Source organism: Aptenodytes patagonicus, chromosome 1 (genome assembly GCF_965638725.1).
Source record: "Aptenodytes patagonicus chromosome 1, bAptPat1.pri.cur, whole genome shotgun sequence".
Taxonomy (NCBI): domain Eukaryota; kingdom Metazoa; phylum Chordata; class Aves; order Sphenisciformes; family Spheniscidae; genus Aptenodytes; species Aptenodytes patagonicus.
This window is the reverse complement of record NC_134949.1, coordinates 107,463,810-107,485,400: the sequence shown is the minus strand read 5'-3', so window position 1 is coordinate 107,485,400 and position 21,591 is coordinate 107,463,810.

Here is a 21,591-nt window from a genome sequence, read left to right as displayed (position 1 = left end):
GGAAGACGGCAAAGGCGAGAATATGGCGGCAGGTGCGTGAAAGGAGAGGAAGAGTCGGCACTGGAAGGCGGCAAATGCGAGAATATGGTGGCAGGTGCGTGAAAGGAGAGGAAGAGTCGGCACTGGAAGGCGGCATAGGCGAGAATATGGTGACATGTACGTCAAAGGAGAGGAAGATATGGCACTGGAAGGCGCAAAGGCGAGAATATGGCGGCACGTACCTGAAAGGAGAGGAAGATTTGACGCTGGAAGGCGGCAAAGGCGAGAATATGGCGGCAGGTGCGTGAAAGGAGAGGAAGAGCCGGCGCTGGAAGGGGGCAAAGGCGAGAATATGGCGGCACGTACCTGAAAGGAGAGGAAGAGTCGGCGCTGGAAGGCGGCAAAGGCGAGAATATGGCGGCAACTGCGTGAAAGGAGAGGAAGAGTCGGCGCTGGAAGGCGGCAAAGGCGAGAATATGGCGGCAGCTGCGTGAAAGGAGAGGAAGAGTCGGCGCTGGAAGGCGGCAAAGGCGAGAATATGGCGGCAACTGCGTGAAAGGAGAGGAAGAGTCGGTGGTGGAAGGCGGCAAAGGCGAGAATATCGCGGCAAGTACCTGAAAGTAGAAGAAGATTTGGCACTGGAAGACGACAAATGCGAGAATATGGCGGCAGCTGCGTGAAAGGAGAGGAAGATTTGGCGCTGGAAGGCGGCAAAGGCGAGAATATGGCGGCAGGTGCGTGAAAGGAGAGGAAGAGTCGGCGCTGGAAGGCGGCAAAGGCGAGAATATGGCGGTAACTGCGTGAAAGGAGAGGAAGAGTCAGCGCTGGAAGGCGGCAAAGGCGAGAATATGGCGGCACGTACCTGAAAGGATAGGAAGAGTCGGCGCTGGAAGGCAGCAAAGGCGAGAATATCGCGGCAAGTACCTGAAAGGAGAGGAAGAGTCGGCGCTGGAAGGCGGCAAAGGCGAGAATATGGCGGCAGGTTCGTGAAAGGAGAGGAAGAGCCAGCGGTGGAAGGCGGCAAAGGCGAGAATATGGCGGCACGTACCTGAAAGGAGAGGAAGAGTCGGCGCTGGAAGGCGGCAAAGGCGAGAATATGGCGGCACGTACCTGAAAGGAGAGGAAGAGTCGGCGCTGGAAGGCGGCAAAGGCGAGAATATGGCGGCAGGTGCGTGAAAGGAGAGGAAGAGCCAGCGGTGGAAGGCGGCAAAGGCGAGAATATGGTGGCACGTACCTGAAAGGAGAGGAAGAGTCGGCGCTGGAAGGCGGCAAAGGCGAGAATATGGCAGCACGTACCTGAAAGGAGAGGAAGAGTCGGCGGTGGAAGGCGGCAAAGGCGAGAATATGGCGGCAGGTGCGTGAAAGCAGAGGAAGAGTCGGTGCTCGAAGGCGGCAAAGGCGAGAGTATGGCGGCACGTACCTGAAAGGAGAGGAAGAGTCGGCGCTGGAAGGCAGCAAAGGCGAGAATATGGCAGCCCGTGCATGAAAGGAGAGGAAGAGTCGGCGGTGGAAGGCGGCAAAGGCGAGAATATGGCGGCAACTGCGTGAAAGGAGAGGAAGAGTCGGCGCTGGAAGGCAGCAAAGGCGAGAATATGGCGGCACGTACCTGAAAGGAGAGGAAGAGTCGGCGCTGGAAGGCGGCAAAGGCGAGAATATGGCAGCACGTACCTGAAAGGAGAGGAAGAGTCAGCGCTGGAAGGCGGCAAAGGCGAGAATATGGCGGCAGGTGCGTGAAAGGAGAGGAAGAGCCGGCGGTGGAAGGCGGCAAAGGCGAGAATATGGCGCCACGTACCTGAAAGGAGAGGAAGACTCGGCAGTGGAAGGCGTCAAACGCGAGAATATGGCGACACGTACCTGAAAGGAGAGGAAGAGTCAGCGGTGGAAGGCGGCAAAGGCGAGAATATGGCGGCACGTACCTGAAAGGAGATCAAGAGTCGGCGCTGGAAGGCGGCAAAGGCGAGAATATGGCGGCAGGTGCGTGAAAGGAGAGGAAGAGTCGGCAGTGGAAGACGGCAAAGGCGAGAATATGGCGGCAGGTGCGTGAAAGGAGAGGAAGAGTCGGCGGTGGAAGGCGGCAAATGCGAGAATATGGCGGCAGGTGCGTGAAAGGAGAGGAAGAGTCGGCACTGGAAGGCGGCATAGGCGAGAATATGGTGACATGTACGTCAAAGGAGAGGAAGATTTGGCACTGGAAGGCGCAAAGGCGAGAATATGGCGGCACGTACCTGAAAGGAGAGGAAGATTTGACGCTGGAAGGCGGCAAAGGCGAGAATATGGCGGCAGGTGCGTGAAAGGAGAGGAAGAGCCGGCGGTGGAAGGCGGCAAAGGCGAGAATATGGCGGCACGTACCTGAAAGGAGAGGAAGAGTCGGCGCTGGAAGGCGGCAAAGGCGAGAATATGGCGGCAACTGCGTGAAAGGAGAGGAAGAGTCGGCGGTGGAAGGCGGCAAAGGCGAGAATATGGCGGCAGCTGCGTGAAAGGAGAGGAAGAGTCGGCAGTGGAAGGCGGCAAAGGCGAGAATATGGCGGCAACTGCGTGAAAGGAGAGGAAGAGTCGGTGGTGGAAGGCGGCAAAGGCGAGAATATCGCGGCAAGTACCTGAAAGTAGAAGAAGATTTGGCACTGGAAGACGACAAATGCGAGAATATGGCGGCAGCTGCGTGAAAGGAGAGGAAGATTTGGCGCTGGAAGGCGGCAAAGGCGAGAATATGGCGGCAGGTGCGTGAAAGGAGAGGAAGAGTCGGCGCTGGAAGGCGGCAAAGGCGAGAATATGGCGGTAACTGCGTGAAAGGAGAGGAAGAGTCAGCGCTGGAAGGCGGCAAAGGCGAGAATATGGCGGCACGTACCTGAAAGGATAGGAAGAGTCGGCGCTGGAAGGCAGCAAAGGCGAGAATATCGCGGCAAGTACCTGAAAGGAGAGGAAGAGTCGGCGCTGGAAGGCGGCAAAGGCGAGAATATGGCGGCAGGTGCGTGAAAGGAGAGGAAGAGCCAGCGGTGGAAGGCGGCAAAGGCGAGAATATGGCGGCACGTACCTGAAAGGAGAGGAAGAGTCGGCGCTGGAAGGCGGCAAAGGCGAGAATATGGCGGCACGTACCTGAAAGGAGAGGAAGAGTCGGCGCTGGAAGGCGGCAAAGGCGAGAATATGGCGGCAACTGCGTGAAAGGAGAGGAAGAGTCGGCAGTGGAAGGCGGCAAAGGCGAGAATATGGCGGCAACTGCGTGAAAGGAGAGGAAGAGTCGGCGCTGGAAGGCGGCAAACGCGAGAATATCACGGCACGTACCTGAAAGGAGAGGAAGAGTCGGCAGTGGAAGGCGGCAAAGGCGAGAATATGGCGGCACGTACCTGAAAGGAGAGGAAGAGTCGGCGCTGGAAGGCGGCAAAGGCGAGAATATGGCGGCAGCTGCGTGAAAGGAGAGGAAGAGTCGGCGCTGGAAGGCGGCAAAGGCGAGAATATGGCGGCAACTGCGTGAAAGGAGAGGAAGAGCCAGCGGTGGAAGGCGGCAAAGGCGAGAATATGGTGGCACGTACCTGAAAGGAGAGGAAGAGTCGACACTGGAAGGCGGCAAAGGCGAGAATATGGCGGCACGTACCTGAAAGGAGAGGAAGAGTCGGCGCTGGAAGGCGGCAAAGGCGAGAATATGGCGGCAGGTGCGTGAAAGGAGAGGAAGATTTGGCGCTGGAAGGCGGCAAAGGCGAGAATATGGCGGCACGTACCTGAAAGGAGAGGAAGAGTCGGCAGTGGAAGGCGGCAAAGGCGAGAATATGGCGGCACGTACCTGAAAGGAGAGGAAGAGTCGGCGCTGGAAGGCGGCAAAGGCGAGAATATGGCGGCACGTACCTGAAAGGAGAGGAAGAGTCGGCTCTGGAAGGCGGCAAAGGCGAGAATATGGCGGCAACTGCGTGAAGGGAGAGGAATAATCGGCAGTGGAAGGCGGCAAAGGCGAGAATATGGCGGCACGTACCTGAAAGGAGAGGAAGATTTGGCGCTGGAAGGCGGCAAAGGTGAGAATATGGCGGCAGGTGCATGAAAGGAGAGGAAGAGTCGGCGCTGGAAGGCAGCAAAGGCGAGAATATGGCGGCAACTGCGTGAAAGGAGAGGAAGAGTCGGCGCTGGAAGGCGGCAAAGGCGAGAATATGGCGGCAGGTGCATGAAAGAGGAAGAGTCGGCGCTGGAAGGCGGCAAAGGCGAGAATATGGCGGCAACTGCGTGAAAGGAGAGGAAGAGTCGGCTCTGGAAGGCGGCAAAGGCGAGAATATCGCGGCAAGTACCTGAAAGTAGAAGAAGATTTGGCGCTGGAAGGCGGCAAAGGCTAGAATATGGCGGCACGTACCTGAAAGGAGAGGAAGAGTCGGCGCTGGAAGGCAGCAAAGGCGAGAATATGGCGGCACGTACCTGAAAGGAGAGGAAGAGTCGGCGCTGGAAGGCGGCAAAGGCGAGAATATGGCGGCACGTACCTGAAAGGACAGGAAGAGTCGGCGCTGGAAGGCGGCAAAGGCGAGAATATGGCGGCAGGTGCGTGAAAGGAGAGGAAGAGTCGGCGCTGGAAGGCGGCAAAGGCGAGAATATGGCGGCAACTGCGCGAAAGGAGAGGAAGATTTGGCGCTGGAAGGTGGCAAAGGCGAGAATATGGCGGCACGTACCTGAAAGGAGAGGAAGAGTCGGCGCTGGAAGGCGGCAAAGGCGAGAATATGGCGGCAGGTGCGTGAAAGCAGAGGAAGAGTCGGCGCTGGTAGACGGCAAAGGCGAGTATATGTTGGCAGCTGCGTGAAAGGAGAGGAAGAGTCGGCGGTGGAAGGCGGCAAAGGCGAGAATATGGCGGCAGGTGCGTGAAAGGAGAGGAAGAGTCGGTGCTCGAAGGCGGCAAAGGCGAGAGTATGGCGGCACGTACCTGAAAGGAGAGGAAGAGTCGGCGCTGGAAGGCGGCAAAGGCGAGAATATGGCAGCACGTACCTGAAAGGAGAGGAAGAGTCAGCGCTGGAAGGCGGCAAAGGCGAGAATATGGCGGCACGTACCTGAAAGGAGAGGAAGAGCCGGCGGTGGAAGGCGGCAAAGGCGAGAATATGGCGCCACGTACCTGAAAGGAGAGGAAGAGTCGGCGCTGGAAGGCGGCAAAGTCGAGAATATGGCGGCACGTACGTGAAAGGAGAGGAAGACTCGGCAGTGGAAGGCGTCAAACGCGAGAATATGGCGACACGTACCTGAAAGGAGAGGAAGAGTCGGTGGTGGAAGGCGGCAAAGGCGAGAATATGGCGGCAACTGCGTGAAAGGAGAGGAAGAGTCGGCAGTGGAAGGCGGCAAAGGCGAGAATATCGCGGCAACTACCTGAAAGTAGAAGAAGATTTGGCGCTGGAAGACGACAAAGGCGAGAATATGGCGGCAGGTGCGTGAAAGGAGAGGAAGAGTCGGCGGTGGAAGGCGGCAAAGGCGAGAATATGGTGGCAGGTGCGTGAAAGGAGAGGAAGAGTCGGCGCTGGAAGGCGGCAAAGGCGAGAATATGGCGGTAACTGCGTGAAAGGAGAGGAAGAGTCGGCGCTGGAAGGCGGCAAAGGCGAGAATATGGCGGCAGGTGCGTGAAAGAAGAGGAAGAGTCGGCGCTGGAAGGCGGCAAAGGCGAGAATATAGTGGCACGTACCTAAAAGGAGAGGAAGAGTCGGCGCTGGAAGGCGGCAAAGGCGAGAATATGGCGGCACGTACCTGAAAGGAGAGGAAGATTTGGCGCTGGAAGGCGGCAAAGGCGAGAATATGGCGGCACGTACCTGAAAGGAGAGGAAGATTTGGCGCTGGAAGGCGGCAAAGGCAAGAATATGGCGGCACGTACCTGAAAGGAGAGGAAGAGTCGGCGCTGGAAGGCGGCAAAGGCGAGAATATGGCGGCACGTACCTGAAAGGAGAGGAAGAGTCGGCGCTGGAAGGCGGCAAAGGCGAGAATATGGCGGCACGTACATGAAAGGAGAGGAAGAGTCGGCGCTGGAAGGCGGCAAAGGCGAGAATATGGCGGCAACTGCGTGAAAGGAGAGGAATAATCGGCAGTGGAAGGCGGCAAAGGCGAGAATATGGCGGCACGTACCTGAAAGGACAGGAAGAGTCGGCAGTGGAAGGCGGCAAAGGCGAGAATATGGCGGCAACTGCGTGAAAGGAGAGGAAGATTTAGCGCTGGAAGACGGCAAAGGCGAGAATATGGCGGCACGTACCTGAAAGGAGATCAAGAGTCGGCAGTGGAAGGCGGCAAAAGCGAGAATATGGCGGCAGGTGCGTGAAAGGAGAGGAAGAGTCGGCGGTGGAAGGCGGCAAATGCGAGAATATGGCGGCAGGTGCGTGAAAGGAGAGGAAGAGTCGGCACTGGAAGGCGGCATAGGCGAGAATATGGCGGCACGTACCTGAAAGGAGAGGAAGAGTCGGCGCTGGAAGGCAGCAAAGGCGAGAATATGGCAGCCCGTGCATGAAAGGAGAGGAAGAGTCGGCAGTGGAAGGCGGCAAAGGCGAGAATATGGCGGCACGTACCTGAAAGGACAGGAAGAGTCAGCGCTGGAAGGCGGCAAAGGCGAGAATATGGCGGCAGGTGCGTGAAAGGAGAGGAAGAGTCGGCAGTGGAAGGCGGCAAAGGCGAGAATATGGCGGCAACTGCGTGAAAGGAGAGGAAGAGTCGGCGCTGGAAGGCAGCAAAGGCGAGAATATGGTGACATGTACGTCAAAGGAGAGGAAGATTTGGCGCTGGAAGGCGCAAAGGCGAGAATATGGCGGCACGTACCTGAAAGGAGAGGAAGATTTGGCGCTGGAAGGCGGCAAAGGCGAGAATATGGCGGCAGGTGCGGGAAAGGAGAGGAAGAGTCGGCGCTGGAAGGCAGCAAAGGCGAGAATATGGCGGCAACTGCGTGAAAGGAGAGGAAGAGTCGGCGCTGGAAGGCGGCAAAGGCGAGAATATGGCGGCAACTGCGTGAAAGGAGAGGAAGAGTCGGCGCTGGAAGGCGGCAAAGGCGAGAATATGGCGGCAGCTGCGTGAAAGGAGAGGAAGAGTCGGCGCTGGAAGGCGGCAAAGGCGAGAATATGGCGGCAACTGCGTGAAAGGAGAGGAAGAGTCGGTGGTGGAAGGCGGCAAAGGCGAGAATATCGGGGCAAGTACCTGAAAGTAGAAGAAGATTTGGCACTGGAAGACGACAAATGCGAGAATATGGCGGCAGGCGCGTGAAAGGAGAGGAAGAGTCGGTGGTGGAAGGCGGCAAAGGCGAGAATATGGCGGCAGGTGCGTGAAAGGAGAGGAAGAGTCGGCGCTGGAAGGCGGCAAATGCGAGAATATGGCGGCACGTACCTGAAAGGACAGGAAGAGTCGGCAGTGGAAGGCGGCAAAGGCGAGAATATGGCGGCAACTGCGTGAAAGGAGAGGAAGATTTAACGCTGGAAGACGGCAAAGGCGAGAATATGGCGGCACGTACCTGAAAGGAGATCAAGAGTCGGCAGTGGAAGGCGGCAAAGGCGAGAATATGGCGGCAGGTGCGTGAAAGGAGAGGAAGAGTCGGCGGTGGAAGGCGGCAAATGCGAGAATATGGCGGCAGGTGCGTGAAAGGAGAGGAAGAGTCGGCACTGGAAGGCGGCATAGGCGAGAATATGGCGGCACGTACCTGAAAGGAGAGGAAGAGTCGGCGCTGGAAGGCAGCAAAGGCGAGAATATGGCAGCCCGTGCATGAAAGGAGAGGAAGAGTCGGCAGTGGAAGGCGGCAAAGGCGAGAATATGGCGGCACGTACCTGAAAGGACAGGAAGAGTCAGCGCTGGAAGGCGGCAAAGGCGAGAATATGGCGGCAGGTGCGTGAAAGGAGAGGAAGAGTCGGCGCTGGAAGGCGGCAAAGGCGAGAATATGGCGGCAACTGCGTGAAAGGAGAGGAAGAGTCGGCGCTGGAAGGCAGCAAAGGCGAGAATATGGTGACATGTACGTCAAAGGAGAGGAAGATTTGGCGCTGGAAGGCGCAAAGGCGAGAATATGGCGGCACGTACCTGAAAGGAGAGGAAGATTTGGCGCTGGAAGGCGGCAAAGGCGAGAATATGGCGGCAGGTGCGTGAAAGGAGAGAAAGAGCCGGCGGTGGAAGGCGGCAAAGGCGAGAATATGGCGGCACGTACCTGAAAGGAGAGGAAGAGTCGGCGCTGGAAGGCGGCAAAGGCGAGAATATGGCGGCAACTGCGTGAAAGGAGAGGAAGAGTCGGCGCTGGAAGGCGGCAAAGGCGAGAATATGGCGGCAGGTGCGTGAAAGGAGAGGAAGAGTCGGCGCTGGAAGGCGGCAAAGGCGAGAATATGGCGGTAACTGCGTGAAAGGAGAGGAAGAGTCAGCGCTGGAAGGCGGCAAAGGCGAGAATATGGCGGCACGTACCTGAAAGGATAGGAAGAGTCGGCGCTGGAAGGCAGCAAAGGCGAGAATATCGCGGCAAGTACCTTAAAGGAGAGGAAGAGTCGGCGCTGGAAGGCGGCAAAGGCGAGAATATGGCGGCAACTGCGGGAAAGGAGAGGAAGAGTCGGCGCTGGAAGGCGGCAAAGGCGAGAATATGGCGGCACGTACCTGAAAGGAGAGGAAGAGTCGGCGCTGGAAGGCGGCAAAGGCGAGAATATGGCGGCACGTACCTGAAAGGAGAGGAAGAGTCGGCGCTGGAAGGCGGCAAAGGCGAGAATATGGCGGCAACTGCGTGAAAGGAGAGGAAGATTTGGCGCGGGAAGGCGGCAAAGGCGAGAATATGGCGGCACGTACCTGAAAGGAGAGGAAGAGTCGGCAGTGGAAGGCGGCAAAGGCGAGAATATGGCGGCACGTACCTGAAAGGAGAGGAAGAGTCGGCGCTGGAAGGCGGCAAAGGCGAGAATATGGCGGCAACTGCGTGAAAGGAGAGGAAGAGTCGGCGCTGGAAGGCGGCAAAGGCGAGAATATGGCGGCAACTGCGTGAAAGGAGAGGAATAATCGGCAGTGGAAGGCGGCAAAGGCGAGAATATGGCGGCAACTGCGTGAAAGGAGAGGAAGATTTAGCGCTGGAAGGCGGCAAAGGTGAGAATATGGCGGCACGTACCTGAAAGGAGAGGTAGAGTCGGCGCTGGAAGGCGGCAAAGGCGAGAATATGGCAGCCCGTGCGTGAGAGGAGAGAAAGAGTCGGCGCTGGAAGGCGGCAAAGGCGAGAATATGGCGGCAGGTGCGTGAAAGGAGAGGAAGAGTCGGCGCTGGAAGGCGGCAAAGGCGAGAATATGGCGGCACGTACCTGAAAGGAGAGGAAGAGTCGGCGCTGGAAGGCGGCAAAGGCGAGAATATGGCGGCACGTACCTGAAAGGAGAGGAAGAGTCGGCACTGGAAGGCGGCAAAGGCGAGAATATGGCGGCAACTGCGTGAAAGGAGAGGAAGACTCGGTGGTGGAAGGCAGCAAAGGCGAGAATATGGCGGCAGGTGCGTGAAAGGAGAGGAAGTGTCGGCGCTGGAAGGCGGCAAAGGCGAGAATATGGCGGCACGTACCTGAAAGGAGAGGAAGAGTCGGCGCTGGAAGGCGGCAAACGCGAGAATATGGCGACACGTACCTGAAAGGAGAGGAACAGTCGGCGGTGGAAGGCAGCAAAGGCGAGAATATGGCGGCCCGTGCGTGAAAGGAGAGGAAGATTTGGCGCTGGAAGGCGGCAAAGGCGAGAATATGGCGGCAGGTGCGTGAAAGGAGAGGAAGAGTCGGTGCTGGAAGGCGGCAAAGGCGAGAATATGGCGGCAACTGCGTGAAAGGAGAGGAAGAGTCGGCGCTGGAAGGCGGCAAAGGCAAGAATATGGCAGCCCGTGAATGAAAACAGAGGAAGAGTCGGCGCTGGAAGTCGGCAAATGCGAGAATATGGCGGAAACTGCGTGAAAGGAGAGGAAGAGTCGGCGCTGGAAGGCAGCAAAGGCGAGAATATTGCGGCACGTACCTAAAAGGACAGGAAGAGTCGGCGCTGGAAGGCGGCAAAGGCGAGAATATGGCGGCACGTACCTGAAAGGAGAGGAAGAGTCGGCGCTGGAAGGCGGCAAAGGCTAGAATATGGCGGCAACTGCGTGAAAGGAGAGGAAGAGTCGGCGGTGGAAGGCGGCAAAGGCGAGAATATGGCGGCAGGTGCGTGAAAGGAGAGGGAGAGCCAGCGGTGGAAGGCGGCAAAGGCGAGAATATGGTGACACGTACCTGAAAGGAGAGGAAGAGTCGGCGCTGGAAGGCGGCAAAGGCGAGAATATGGCGGTAACTGCGTGAAAGGAGAGGAAGAGTCGGCGCTGGAAGGCGGCAAAGGCGAGAATATGGCGGCAACTGCGTGAAAGGAGAGGAAGATTTGGCGCTGGAAGGCGGCAAAGGCGAGAATATGGCGGCACGTACCTGAAAGGAGAGGAAGAGTCGGCGCTGGAAGGCGGCAAATGCGAGAATATGGCGGCAACTGCGTGAAAGGAGAGGAAGAGTCGGCGCTGGAAGGCAGCAAAGGCGAGAATATCGCGGCACGTACCTGTAAGGAGAGGAAGAGTCGGAGGTGGAAGACGGCAAAGGCGAGAATATGGCGGCACGTACCTGAAAGGAGAGGAAGAGTCGGCGCTGGAAGGCGGCAAAGGCGAGAATATGGCGGCAACTGCGTGAAAGGAGAGGAAGAGTCGGCGGTGGAAGGTGGCAAAGGCGAGAATATGGCGGCACGTACCTGAAAGGAGAGGAAGAGTCGGCGCTGGAAGGCAGCAAAGGCGAGAATATGGCGGAAACTGCGTGAAAGGAGAGGAAGAGTCGGCGCGGGAAGGCGGCAAAGGTGAGAATATGGCGGCACGTACCTGAAAGGAGAGGAAGATTTGGCGCTGGAAGGCGGCAAAGGCGAGAATATGGCGGCAGGTGCGTGAAAGGAGAGGAAGAGTCGGCGCTGGAAGGCGGCAAAGGTGAGAATATGGCGGCACGTACCTGAAAGGAGAGGAAGAGTCGGCGCTGGAAGGCGGCAAAGGCGAGAATATGGCGGCACGTACCTGAAAGGAGAGGAAGAGTCGGCGCTGGAAGGCGGCAAAGGCGAGAATATGGCGGCAGGTGCGTGAAAGGAGAGGAAGAGTCGGCAGTGGAAGGCGGCAAAGGCGAGAATATGGCGGCACGTACCTGAAAGGAGAGGAAGAGTCGGCGCTGGAAGGCGGCAAACGCGAGAATATCACGGCAAGTACCTGAAAGGAGAGGAAGAGTCGGCACTGGAAGGCAGCAAAGGCGAGAATATTGCGGCACGTACCTGAAAGGAGAGGAAGAGTCGGCGCTGGAAGGCGGCAAAGGCGAGAATATGGCGGCAGGTGCGGGAAAGGAGAGGAAGAGTCGGCGCTGGAAGGCGGCAAAGGCGAGAATATGGCAGCCCGTGCGTGAGAGGAGAGAAAGAGTCGGCGCTGGAAGGTGGCAAAGGCGAGAATATGGCGGCAGGTGCGTGAAAGGAGAGGAAGAGTCGGCGCTGGAAGGCGGCAAAGGCGAGAATATGGCGGCAGGTGCGTGAAAGGAGAGGAAGAGTCGGCGCTAGAAGGCGGCAAAGGCGAGAATATGGCGGCACGTACCTGAAAGGAGAGGAAGAGTCGGCACTGGAAGGCGGCAAAGGCGAGAATATGGCGGCAGCTGCGTGAAAGGAGAGGAAGAGTCGGTGGTGGAAGGCAGCAAAGGCGAGAATATAGCGGCAGGTGCGTGAAAGGAGAGGAAGACTCGGCGCTGGAAGGCGGCAAAGGCGAGAATATGGCGGCAGGTGCGTGAAAGGAGAGGAAGAGTCGGCGCTGGAAGGCGGCAAAGGCGAGAGTATGGCGGCACGTACCTGAAAGGAGAGGAAGACTCGGTGGTGGAATGCGGCAAACGCGAGAATATGGCGACACGTACCTGAAAGGAGAGGAAGAGTCGGCGCTGGAAGGCAGCAAAGGCGAGAATATGGCGGCCCGTGCGTGAAAGGAGAGGAAGATTTGGCGCTGGAAGGCGGCAAAGGCGAGAATATGGCGGCAGGTGCGTGAAAGGAGAGGAAGAGTCGGCGCTGGAAGGCGGCAAAGGCGAGAATATGGCGGCAACTGCGTGAAAGGAGAGGAAGACTCGGCGGTGGAAGGCGGGAAAGGCGAGAATATGGCAGCCCGTGCATGAAAACAGAGGAAGAGTCGGCGCTAGAAGTCGGCAAAGGCGAGAATATGGCGGCAACTGCGTGAAAGGAGAGGAAGAGTCGGCGGTGGAAGGCGGCAAAGGCGAGAATATGGCGGCAGGTGCGTGAAAGGAGAGGAAGAGCCAGCGGTGGAAGGCGGCAAAGGCGAGAATATGGTGACACGTACCTGAAAGGAGAGGAAGAGTCGGCGCTGGAAGGCGGCAAAGGCGAGAATATGGCGGCACGTACCTGAAAGGAGAGGAAGAGTCGGCGCTGGAAGGCGGCAAAGGCGAGAATATGGCGGCACATACCTAAAAGGACAGGAAGAGTCGGCGCTGGAAGGCGGCAAATGCGAGAATATGGCGGCAACTGCGTGAAAGGAGAGGAAGAGTCGGCGCTGGAAGGCGGCAAAGGCGAGAATATGGCGGCAGGTGCGTGAAAGGAGAGGAAGAGTCGGCGCTGGAAGGCGGCAAAGGCGAGAATATGGCGGCAACTGCGTGAAAGGACAGGAAGAGTCGGTGGTGGAAGGCAGCAAAGGCGAGAATATAGCGGCAGGTGCGTGAAAGGAGAGGAAGACTCGGCGCTGGAAGGCGGCAAAGGCGAGAATATGGCGGCAGGTGCGTGAAAGGAGAGGAAGAGTCGGCGCTGGAAGGCGGCAAAGGCGAGAGTATGGCGGCACGTACCTGAAAGGAGAGGAAGACTCGGTGGTGGAATGCGGCAAACGCGAGAATATGGCGACACGTACCTGAAAGGAGAGGAAGAGTCGGCGCTGGAAGGCAGCAAAGGCGAGAATATGGCGGCCCGTGCGTGAAAGGAGAGGAAGAGTCGGTGGTGGAAGGCAGCAAAGGCGAGAATATAGCGGCAGGTGCGTGAAAGGAGAGGAAGACTCGGCGCTGGAAGGCGGCAAAGGCGAGAATATGGCGGCAGGTGCGTGAAAGGAGAGGAAGAGTCGGCGGTGGAAGGCGGCAAAGGCGAGAATATGGCGGCAGGTGCGTGAAAGGAGAGGAAGAGCCAGCGGTGGAAGGCGGCAAAGGCGAGAATATGGTGACACGTACCTGAAAGGAGAGGAAGAGTCGGCGCTGGAAGGCGGCAAAGGCGAGAATATGGCGGCACGTACCTGAAAGGAGAGGAAGAGTCGGCGCTGGAAGGCGGCAAAGGCGAGAATATGGCGGCAGGTGCGTTAAAGAGGAGGAAGAGCCAGCGGTGGAAGGCGGCAAAGGCGAGAATATGGTGGCAGGTACCTGAAAGGAGAGGAAGAGTCGGCGCTGGAAGGCGGCAAAGGCGAGAATATGGCGGCACGTACCTGAAAGGAGAGGAAGAGTCGGCGCTGGAAGGCGGCAAAGGCGAGAATATGGCGGCAGGTGCGTGAAAGGAGAGGAAGAGTCGGCAGTGGAAGGCGGCAAAGGCGAGAATATGGCGGCACGTACCTGAAAGGAGAGGAAGAGTCGGCGCTGGAAGGCGGCAAACGCGAGAATATCACGGGAAGTACCTGAAAGGAGAGGAAGAGTCGGCACTGGAAGGCAGCAAAGGCGAGAATATGGCGGCAACTGCGTGAAAGGAGAGGAAGAGTCGGCGCTGGAAGGCAGCAAAGGCGAGAATATGGTGACATGTACGTCAAAGGAGAGGAAGATTTGGCGCTGGAAGGCGCAAAGGCGAGAATATGGCGGCACGTACCTGAAAGGAGAGGAAGAGTCGGCACTGGAAGGCGGCAAAGGCGAGAATATGGCGGCAGCTGCGTGAAAGGAGAGGAAGAGTCGGTGGTGGAAGGCAGCAAAGGCGAGAATATAGCGGCAGGTGCGTGAAAGGAGAGGAAGACTCGGCGCTGGAAGGCGGCAAAGGCGAGAATATGGCGGCAGGTGCGTGAAAGGAGAGGAAGAGTCGGCGCTGGAAGGCGGCAAAGGCGAGAGTATGGCGGCACGTACCTGAAAGGAGAGGAAGACTCGGTGGTGGAATGCGGCAAACGCGAGAATATGGCGACACGTACCTGAAAGGAGAGGAAGAGTCGGCGCTGGAAGGCAGCAAAGGCGAGAATATGGCGGCCCGTGCGTGAAAGGAGAGGAAGATTTGGCGCTGGAAGGCGGCAAAGGCGAGAATATGGCGGCAGGTGCGTGAAAGGAGAGGAAGAGTCGGCGCTGGAAGGCGGCAAAGGCGAGAATATGGCGGCAACTGCGTGAAAGGAGAGGAAGACTCGGCGGTGGAAGGCGGGAAAGGCGAGAATATGGCAGCCCGTGCATGAAAACAGAGGAAGAGTCGGCGCTAGAAGTCGGCAAAGGCGAGAATATGGCGGCAACTGCGTGAAAGGAGAGGAAGAGTCGGCGGTGGAAGGCGGCAAAGGCGAGAATATGGCGGCAGGTGCGTGAAAGGAGAGGAAGAGCCAGCGGTGGAAGGCGGCAAAGGCGAGAATATGGTGACACGTACCTGAAAGGAGAGGAAGAGTCGGCGCTGGAAGGCGGCAAAGGCGAGAATATGGCGGCACGTACCTGAAAGGAGAGGAAGAGTCGGCGCTGGAAGGCGGCAAAGGCGAGAATATGGCTGCACATACCTAAAAGGACAGGAAGAGTCGGCGCTGGAAGGCGGCAAATGCGAGAATATGGCGGCAACTGCGTGAAAGGAGAGGAAGAGTCGGCGCTGGAAGGCGGCAAAGGCGAGAATATGGCGGCAGGTGCGTGAAAGGAGAGGAAGAGTCGGCGCTGGAAGGCGGCAAAGGCGAGAATATGGCGGCAACTGCGTGAAAGGAGAGGAAGAGTCGGTGGTGGAAGGCAGCAAAGGCGAGAATATAGCGGCAGGTGCGTGAAAGGAGAGGAAGACTCGGCGCTGGAAGGCGGCAAAGGCGAGAATATGGCGGCAGGTGCGTGAAAGGAGAGGAAGAGTCGGCGCTGGAAGGCGGCAAAGGCGAGAGTATGGCGGCACGTACCTGAAAGGAGAGGAAGACTCGGTGGTGGAATGCGGCAAACGCGAGAATATGGCGACACGTACCTGAAAGGAGAGGAAGAGTCGGCGCTGGAAGGCAGCAAAGGCGAGAATATGGCGGCCCGTGCGTGAAAGGAGAGGAAGAGTCGGTGGTGGAAGGCAGCAAAGGCGAGAATATAGCGGCAGGTGCGTGAAAGGAGAGGAAGACTCGGCGCTGGAAGGCGGCAAAGGCGAGAATATGGCGGCAGGTGCGTGAAAGGAGAGGAAGAGTCGGCGGTGGAAGGCGGCAAAGGCGAGAATATGGCGGCAGGTGCGTGAAAGGAGAGGAAGAGCCAGCGGTGGAAGGCGGCAAAGGCGAGAATATGGTGACACGTACCTGAAAGGAGAGGAAGAGTCGGCGCTGGAAGGCGGCAAAGGCGAGAATATGGCGGCACGTACCTGAAAGGAGAGGAAGAGTCGGCGCTGGAAGGCGGCAAAGGCGAGAATATGGCGGCAGGTGCGTTAAAGAGGAGGAAGAGCCAGCGGTGGAAGGCGGCAAAGGCGAGAATATGGTGGCAGGTACCTGAAAGGAGAGGAAGAGTCGGCGCTGGAAGGCGGCAAAGGCGAGAATATGGCGGCACGTACCTGAAAGGAGAGGAAGAGTCGGCGCTGGAAGGCGGCAAAGGCGAGAATATGGCGGCAGGTGCGTGAAAGGAGAGGAAGAGTCGGCAGTGGAAGGCGGCAAAGGCGAGAATATGGCGGCACGTACCTGAAAGGAGAGGAAGAGTCGGCGCTGGAAGGCGGCAAACGCGAGAATATCACGGGAAGTACCTGAAAGGAGAGGAAGAGTCGGCACTGGAAGGCAGCAAAGGCGAGAATATGGCGGCAACTGCGTGAAAGGAGAGGAAGAGTCGGCGCTGGAAGGCAGCAAAGGCGAGAATATGGTGACATGTACGTCAAAGGAGAGGAAGATTTGGCGCTGGAAGGCGCAAAGGCGAGAATATGGCGGCACGTACCTGAAAGGAGAGGAAGATTTGGCGCTGGAAGGCGGCAAAGGCGAGAATATGGCGGCAGGTGCGGGAAAGGAGAGGAAGAGTCGGCGCTGGAAGGCGGCAAAGGCGAGAATATGGCGGCAACTGCGTGAAAGGAGAGGAAGAGTCGGCGCTGGAAGGCGGCAAAGGCGAGAATATGGCGGCAACTGCGTGAAAGGAGAGGAAGAGTCGGCGCTGGAAGGCGGCAAAGGCGAGAATATGGCGGCAGCTGCGTGAAAGGAGAGGAAGAGTCGGCGCTGGAAGGCGGCAAAGGCGAGAATATGGCGGCAACTGCGTGAAAGGAGAGGAAGAGTCGGTGGTGGAAGGCGGCAAAGGCGAGAATATCGGGGCAAGTACCTGAAAGTAGAAGAAGATTTGGCACTGGAAGACGACAAATGCGAGAATATGGCGGCAGGCGCGTGAAAGGAGAGGAAGAGTCGGTGGTGGAAGGCGGCAAAGGCGAGAATATGGCGGCAGGTGCGTGAAAGGAGAGGAAGAGTCGGCGCTGGAAGGCGGCAAATGCGAGAATATGGCGGCACGTACCTGAAAGGACAGGAAGAGTCGGCAGTGGAAGGCGGCAAAGGCGAGAATATGGCGGCAACTGCGTGAAAGGAGAGGAAGATTTAACGCTGGAAGACGGCAAAGGCGAGAATATGGCGGCACGTACCTGAAAGGAGATCAAGAGTCGGCAGTGGAAGGCGGCAAAGGCGAGAATATGGCGGCAGGTGCGTGAAAGGAGAGGAAGAGTCGGCGGTGGAAGGCGGCAAATGCGAGAATATGGCGGCAGGTGCGTGAAAGGAGAGGAAGAGTCGGCACTGGAAGGCGGCATAGGCGAGAATATGGCGGCACGTACCTGAAAGGAGAGGAAGAGTCGGCGCTGGAAGGCAGCAAAGGCGAGAATATGGCAGCCCGTGCATGAAAGGAGAGGAAGAGTCGGCAGTGGAAGGCGGCAAAGGCGAGAATATGGCGGCACGTACCTGAAAGGACAGGAAGAGTCAGCGCTGGAAGGCGGCAAAGGCGAGAATATGGCGGCAGGTGCGTGAAAGGAGAGGAAGAGTCGGCGCTGGAAGGCGGCAAAGGCGAGAATATGGCGGCAACTGCGTGAAAGGAGAGGAAGAGTCGGCGCTGGAAGGCAGCAAAGGCGAGAATATGGTGACATGTACGTCAAAGGAGAGGAAGATTTGGCGCTGGAAGGCGCAAAGGCGAGAATATGGCGGCACGTACCTGAAAGGAGAGGAAGATTTGGCGCTGGAAGGCGGCAAAGGCGAGAATATGGCGGCAGGTGCGTGAAAGGAGAGAAAGAGCCGGCGGTGGAAGGCGGCAAAGGCGAGAATATGGCGGCACGTACCTGAAAGGAGAGGAAGAGTCGGCGCTGGAAGGCGGCAAAGGCGAGAATATGGCGGCAACTGCGTGAAAGGAGAGGAAGAGTCGGCGCTGGAAGGCGGCAAAGGCGAGAATATGGCGGCAGGTGCGTGAAAGGAGAGGAAGAGTCGGCGCTGGAAGGCGGCAAAGGCGAGAATATGGCGGTAACTGCGTGAAAGGAGAGGAAGAGTCAGCGCTGGAAGGCGGCAAAGGCGAGAATATGGCGGCACGTACCTGAAAGGATAGGAAGAGTCGGCGCTGGAAGGCAGCAAAGGCGAGAATATCGCGGCAAGTACCTGAAAGGAGAGGAAGAGTCGGCGCTGGAAGGCGGCAAAGGCGAGAATATGGCGGCAACTGCGGGAAAGGAGAGGAAGAGTCGGCGCTGGAAGGCGGCAAAGGCGAGAATATGGCGGCACGTACCTGAAAGGAGAGGAAGAGTCGGCGCTGGAAGGCGGCAAAGGCGAGAATATGGCGGCACGTACCTGAAAGGAGAGGAAGAGTCGGCGCTGGAAGGCGGCAAAGGCGAGAATATGGCGGCAACTGCGTGAAAGGAGAGGAAGATTTGGCGCGGGAAGGCGGCAAAGGCGAGAATATGGCGGCACGTACCTGAAAGGAGAGGAAGAGTCGGCAGTGGAAGGCGGCAAAGGCGAGAATATGGCGGCACGTACCTGAAAGGAGAGGAAGAGTCGGCGCTGGAAGGCGGCAAAGGCGAGAATATGGCGGCAACTGCGTGAAAGGAGAGGAAGAGTCGGCGCTGGAAGGCGGCAAAGGCGAGAATATGGCGGCAACTGCGTGAAAGGAGAGGAATAATCGGCAGTGGAAGGCGGCAAAGGCGAGAATATGGCGGCAACTGCGTGAAAGGAGAGGAAGATTTAGCGCTGGAAGGCGGCAAAGGTGAGAATATGGCGGCACGTACCTGAAAGGAGAGGAAGAGTCGGCGCTGGAAGGCGGCAAAGGCGAGAATATGGCAGCCCGTGCGTGAGAGGAGAGAAAGAGTCGGCGCTGGAAGGCGGCAAAGGCGAGAATATGGCGGCAGGTGCGTGAAAGGAGAGGAAGAGTCGGCGCTGGAAGGCGGCAAAGGCGAGAATATGGCGGCACGTACCTGAAAGGAGAGGAAGAGTCGGCGCTGGAAGGCGGCAAAGGCGAGAATATGGCGGCACGTACCTGAAAGGAGAGGAAGAGTCGGCACTGGAAGGCGGCAAAGGCGAGAATATGGCGGCAACTGCGTGAAAGGAGAGGAAGACTCGGTGGTGGAAGGCAGCAAAGGCGAGAATATGGCGGCAGGTGCGTGAAAGGAGAGGAAGTGTCGGCGCTGGAAGGCGGCAAAGGCGAGAATATGGCGGCACGTACCTGAAAGGAGAGGAAGAGTCGGCGCTGGAAGGCGGCAAACGCGAGAATATGGCGACACGTACCTGAAAGGAGAGGAACAGTCGGCGGTGGAAGGCAGCAAAGGCGAGAATATGGCGGCCCGTGCGTGAAAGGAGAGGAAGATTTGGCGCTGGAAGGCGGCAAAGGCGAGAATATGGCGGCAGGTGCGTGAAAGGAGAGGAAGAGTCGGTGCTGGAAGGCGGCAAAGGCGAGAATATGGCGGCAACTGCGTGAAAGGAGAGGAAGAGTCGGCGCTGGAAGGCGGCAAAGGCAAGAATATGGCAGCCCGTGAATGAAAACAGAGGAAGAGTCGGCGCTGGAAGTCGGCAAATGCGAGAATATGGCGGAAACTGCGTGAAAGGAGAGGAAGAGTCGGCGCTGGAAGGCAGCAAAGGCGAGAATATTGCGGCACGTACCTAAAAGGACAGGAAGAGTCGGCGCTGGAAGGCGGCAAAGGCGAGAATATGGCGGCACGTACCTGAAAGGAGAGGAAGAGTCGGCGCTGGAAGGCGGCAAAGGCTAGAATATGGCGGCAACTGCGTGAAAGGAGAGGAAGAGTCGGCGGTGGAAGGCGGCAAAGGCGAGAATATGGCGGCAGGTGCGTGAAAGGAGAGGGAGAGCCAGCGGTGGAAGGCGGCAAAGGCGAGAATATGGTGACACGTACCTGAATGGAGAGGAAGAGTCGGCGCTGGAAGGCGGCAAAGGCGAGAATATGGCGGTAACTGCGTGAAAGGAGAGGAAGAGTCGGCGCTGGAAGGCGGCAAAGGCGAGAATATGGCGGCAACTGCGTGAAAGGAGAGGAAGATTTGGCGCTGGAAGGCGGCAAAGGCGAGAATATGGCGGCACGTACCTGAAAGGAGAGGAAGAGTCGGCGCTGGAAGGCGGCAAATGCGAGAATATGGCGGCAACTGCGTGAAAGGAGAGGAAGAGTCGGCGCTGGAAGGCAGCAAAGGCGAGAATATCGCGGCACGTACCTGTAAGGAGAGGAAGAGTCGGAGGTGGAAGACGGCAAAGGCGAGAATATGGCGGCACGTACCTGAAAGGAGAGGAAGAGTCGGCGCTGGAAGGCGGCAAAGGCGAGAATATGGCGGCAACTGCGTGAAAGGAGAGGAAGAGTCGGCGGTGGAAGGTGGCAAAGGCGAGAATATGGCGGCACGTACCTGAAAGGAGAGGAAGAGTCGGCGCTGGAAGGCAGCAAAGGCGAGAATATGGCGGAAACTGCGTGAAAGGAGAGGAAGAGTCGGCGCGGGAAGGCGGCAAAGGTGAGAATATGGCGGCACGTACCTGAAAGGAGAGGAAGATTTGGCGCTGGAAGGCGGCAAAGGCGAGAATATGGCGGCAGGTGCGTGAAAGGAGAGGAAGAGTCGGCGCTGGAAGGCGGCAAAGGTGAGAATATGGCGGCACGTACCTGAAAGGAGAGGAAGAGTCGGCGCTGGAAGGCGGCAAAGGCGAGAATATGGCGGCACGTACCTGAAAGGAGAGGAAGAGTCGGCGCTGGAAGGCGGCAAAGGCGAGAATATGGCGGCAGGTGCGTGAAAGGAGAGGAAGAGTCGGCAGTGGAAGGCGGCAAAGGCGAGAATATGGCGGCACGTACCTGAAAGGAGAGGAAGAGTCGGCGCTGGAAGGCGGCAAACGCGAGAATATCACGGCAAGTACCTGAAAGGAGAGGAAGAGTCGGCACTGGAAGGCAGCAAAGGCGAGAATATTGCGGCACGTACCTGAAAGGAGAGGAAGAGTCGGCGCTGGAAGGCGGCAAAGGCGAGAATATGGCGGCAGGTGCGGGAAAGGAGAGGAAGAGTCGGCGCTGGAAGGCGGCAAAGGCGAGAATATGGCAGCCCGTGCGTGAGAGGAGAGAAAGAGTCGGCGCTGGAAGGTGGCAAAGGCGAGAATATGGCGGCAGGTGCGTGAAAGGAGAGGAAGAGTCGGCGCTGGAAGGCGGCAAAGGCGAGAATATGGCGGCAGGTGCGTGAAAGGAGAGGAAGAGTCGGCGCTAGAAGGCGGCAAAGGCGAGAATATGGCGGCACGTACCTGAAAGGAGAGGAAGAGTCGGCACTGGAAGGCGGCAAAGGCGAGAATATGGCGGCAGCTGCGTGAAAGGAGAGGAAGAGTCGGTGGTGGAAGGCAGCAAAGGCGAGAATATAGCGGCAGGTGCGTGAAAGGAGAGGAAGACTCGGCGCTGGAAGGCGGCAAAGGCGAGAATATGGCGGCAGGTGCGTGAAAGGAGAGGAAGAGTCGGCGCTGGAAGGCGGCAAAGGCGAGAGTATGGCGGCACGTACCTGAAAGGAGAGGAAGACTCGGTGGTGGAATGCGGCAAACGCGAGAATATGGCGACACGTACCTGAAAGGAGAGGAAGAGTCGGCGCTGGAAGGCAGCAAAGGCGAGAATATGGCGGCCCGTGCGTGAAAGGAGAGGAAGATTTGGCGCTGGAAGGCGGCAAAGGCGAGAATATGGCGGCAGGTGCGTGAAAGGAGAGGAAGAGTCGGCGCTGGAAGGCGGCAAAGGCGAGAATATGGCGGCAACTGCGTGAAAGGAGAGGAAGACTCGGCGGTGGAAGGCGGGAAAGGCGAGAATATGGCAGCCCGTGCATGAAAACAGAGGAAGAGTCGGCGCTAGAAGTCGGCAAAGGCGAGAATATGGCGGCAACTGCGTGAAAGGAGAGGAAGAGTCGGCGGTGGAAGGCGGCAAAGGCGAGAATATGGCGGCAGGTGCGTGAAAGGAGAGGGAGAGCCAGCGGTGGAAGGCGGCAAAGGCGAGAATATGGTGACACGTACCTGAATGGAGAGGAAGAGTCGGCGCTGGAAGGCGGCAAAGGCGAGAATATGGCGGCAGGTGCGTGAAAGGAGAGGGAGAGCCAGCGGTGGAAGGCGGCAAAGGCGAGAATATG